Genomic DNA, 4,211 nt, shown 5'->3' with positions numbered 1-4,211 from the left:
ACTACTGTTTTTTGGAACAGTAAAGACTCTTTTTTGGAACACTAACTACTCTTTTTGGAACAGTAACTACTCTTTTTTGGAACAGTAACTACTCTTTTTTAGAACAGTAACTACCCTTTTTTGTACCTTATTGTAAAGTGTTACCAGGCCCCTTTATCTAAAGCAATATTCAAAGACATTTATAGTACCAAAATGTATTGTTTTGCATGGACTTATGAGCTGGACTGGACTTCTTCTTGGCCAGCAGTAGTTGCCAAGATGCCATACATTTTGGAGCTGAGCATGTAACATTTGGTTAGCAAAAATTCTACTAAAGTTCAGTACTCAAGTAAATGTACTCCGTAATATTACTCTCCATCACAGCATTTTGCAGTAGCCCACATTTGGTATTGATCTGTTATTCTAACTCTCTTGACAAATAAAACTAAGCAGTGTAGGCCAATTTTCAACAATGTTTAACTATTCCTTTAAGAATGGTGCTTACCTGTCCTAAAATAATCACGTTTTCCACTTTGATGGGGGATCCAGAGCTGACGTATTTCCTACTTGAGGGCTTTCCATTTAACCACACCTGTGCCAGTCCAGTCCTAGAGTCCCAAGTGGCACAAATTGCTATGAATTCGATCAGATTGTATTCAAACCCTGCAAAATCTACCCTATGATTCCTGACATAGAGGTCAATCTCATTGTTTGCAACATCCACGGAAACCACAAAGTCGTTGAAAGCACGATGTTTGGCAATAGAGAAAAGGACGTGGTCTCTACGGAGGTCTGTAAAGGATCTGTAGACATAACAAAAACATTGTTATTCATGGGGATTGTTATTGTCAAAGATACAGTGTGTTGTTTCATTCATTGTGTATATTCAATGCTACCTGAAACAGACGGTTATAGCGTCCAAGTCTTTTGCCTTAGCTGGAATCAGCGTTACAACATCTGTGTTGGATTCTTTGGAGAAGGTGAACATCTTATCTGACAGATCTGTAATAAAGAGAGACATTCATTAATTCCACAATAGCAACAAATGTGTTCATAAGTATATTCAGTGCCAATACTTGTTGGAGTACAGTTTTGTAAAAAGATGAATGTTTGATTATACAGAAAACACTATCTAAATGAAGCCACACCTCATGAAATGAAAAAACTGCCAAATAAATATTTAACTTAGAATTCATAACTGTTAACTGTTTTAGACTGTTAACCACGTCATCATTTTCTTCCTTTCACTAACTGCCTCACCAAGGTCTTCACGAGAGATTCACCACTCATAGGAAATTAAATGGAGCTAAAGGCTTTGCCCAGATCACTGTGATTCCTGTAATAATATCTGCCATCATTTATTAAACTTTTTCACATTTGCCCATATCTTTGTACCTTAGACCTGTTTACTTATCCCGACTGCCGACTCCAGACTGCAAAGTGACAAGGTCATTTCTGATCTCTTTATTAAAAATGGATTTACTATATTTATTCAACTATTATTTATTGGACTTCCGGTTATGGCGCGGTGCTGAGCGGTCGTGTTTTGAAGCCCCTCCGGTGAATTTTTTCAAAGTGGGCAGCTAAGCAGTCTTAATTAACTCGTTCATTTACCTCAAGTTTCACTAACAAAACGACACAATGGCACCAAACCACAGAAGCAGATGCAAAAACTTTTGAAGTTTGACGCCACGCTGAGCCCCTCGAAACCATAGATAGTAAATAATATGGTTGTAGCATCCGGGCTGCCCTCAGTTATTCACACGGCATCCAATAATCCTGGTTTGTGTGCGTCGCCATTTTGTGAGATTTTTACTCCGCCTCACTTCGGGGGAGGGACATAGCTGACGTATACCTTTGAGGCAAAGTGAGGGACAACGGGCGGAGAGCTGTCACTCAAGAGATCGCGCCAATACATTTTAACCTCCAAAAGAATAAAAACTAGCATGGCCCAAAAACATTCACCCCCCTCAGTGTTGTCATGAAGATATGACCTAAACATACAGACTAAAATGGTTTTGTGGACCAGGCTGTAAATAGGTTTAAAGGGGTAGTTCAGGATTTTAGACATAGGGCCTTATTCCCAAGTTAGCCTTGGTGTTCTTTATCAGTGGAGACAGTTTTCAACACATTTAATTCAGTCCTTCTAGTTGCAGAGTGCGCTCGTGCTAAGCTAGCGCACGGCATCGGGGGGATACCTAGCCTGCTACTAAAACAGTCTTACCCACTCCACAGTACACCCGAGGCCAATCAATTATAACACCAGACTATCGATGTAAATGTCTGTGTTGATAGAATAATTTTAGAAATAAAACCAACCTCGCATCGCATGAATTATCGCATTTTGAGGGACTACTTTCTTAGCAGCAGCGGACTTTTACTTTGCTGTGTAACCGAATCACTACAGCAGAAAGTAAACAGAGCAGCGTGGGACAGAAACTGAAACTGCACTGCCACCAGTCTACCGTCATTCTGTCCCGGTTCTCTGCTGCAGCTCCAGCGGGGGCTGTCTCTACAGACGCTCTTTCTCTTTCTGCCCTTTGAGCATCCCTCTCAATTCTTCATCAGTGTATTCCGGCTCGTACAGGTACGGTTCGTTGGATACAACAAATTCCTCATAATCGTCTTCAAAAGCAGACGCATTGCTAAGTCCTCCAAACGTGGCCATATCTTGTTTATTGCATAGGCTAATACAACTCCTTTGTGCACTGTACTCTGCGTCTGTAAGACAGCAGCAGGTAAACAAACTATTATAGAGCCTGTAACCTAGGTATTAGTCCGCCGCTGCCGCAGCCTACAAGGAATAAAGTCCCTCAAAATGCAATATGCGAGGTTGGTTTTATTTCTAAAATTATTCTATCAACACAGACATTTACATCGATAGTCTGGCGTTATAATTGATTGGCCTCGGGTTAGTCTAGCAAAGCCAGACCAAACTACAGCAAGTAGTATGGTCTGGAAGCACTCCGTTTAGAGCCGTCTATTCGGGGGGAAACTGGGCTGGCCTGTTTTTATTTCTTTAAACCAATCACAATCATCTACGGCGGGGCTAACCCCGGGAAGCAGCCAATGGAGGCGTAGCATTGTTTGCCGACGCCAGCGCTTAATAGACGCTGGCGGAAGTGGTCAAGCCAGACTAGCCTCGGGTGTACTGTGGAGTGGGTAAGACTGTTTTAGTAGCAGGCTAGGTATCCCCCCGATGCCGTGCGCTAGCTTAGCACGAGCGCACTCTGCAACTAGAAGGACTGAATTAAATGTGTTGAAAACTGTCTCCACTGATAAAGAACACCAAGGCTAACTTGGGAATAAGGCCCTATGTCTAAAATCCTGAACTACCCCTTTAATAAGACTTTGAAAACGGCCTGTCTAACAAGTGAGTCAAAGAAATATTACTCAGTCTTGGTACCACCCCCTAGGCACTTCCTGGTTACTACAGTTGTGGTCACTTCCTTATTGGATGCTGGTAAAAATCGCTGAGGTTGGGGCTTGCTCGAAACAAGCTAACAAAGAAGCTAGCAGTGCTAGCGAAGCAGCCTTGGGGACTAACGTCACAACTGATTCCAGCGAGATTCTGACAGCAATTCTGGCATTGAAAGATGACTTTGTGGTGAGATTTGATGGTCTCCTAAACGCGATGCAAGTGCTTAAGGCTGACGTGAAAGCGATTACAGTCCGTGTAATGGAGGCAGAGGACAGAATTAGCACCAACCAAGATGACATCACGTCGCTGCTAACGGACAACACGGCCATGAAAGCTACTATTAAGGAGCTAGCGTTCAAGGCTGACAACCTGGAAAACCGCTGTCGACGGTCCAACCTGCGCCTGGTGGGCATTTACGAAGGTAGTGAAGGGACTGACATGTGCATGTTTCTTGAGGGTTGGCTACCGAAGGTGCTTGGTGCCGATACATTTCCTGGGCCCCTGCTAATCGAGCGAGCCCACAGGCTCGGCACAGCTAACGAGGCAAGCAAGGCTAACAGAGCTAGACCGCAGCAACCGGTGTTGCACCGAAAGCTGTGACCTGTCAGAATGTGTGGTGATAATGAAACTAATGAACTAGGCGGACAAGACACAAATCATGAGAGCGGTCAGGCTGAAGGGACCCATACTGCTGGACAACCAGAGAATAAAAATTTTTCCCGACTTCTCCACTGACCTTCTCAGACGCAGGAAAGCCTTCGACTCAGTGAAGAAAGACTTGGCTGCCCTCTCCATCCCGAACCTGCGATAC

Source organism: Ammodytes marinus, assembly GCF_949987685.1.
Source record: "Ammodytes marinus genome assembly, chromosome: 13".
In the NCBI taxonomy this organism is placed as follows: domain Eukaryota; kingdom Metazoa; phylum Chordata; class Actinopteri; order Uranoscopiformes; family Ammodytidae; genus Ammodytes; species Ammodytes marinus.
The sequence above is the reverse complement of the archived record's forward strand: the minus strand, read 5'-3'. Positions refer to the sequence as shown.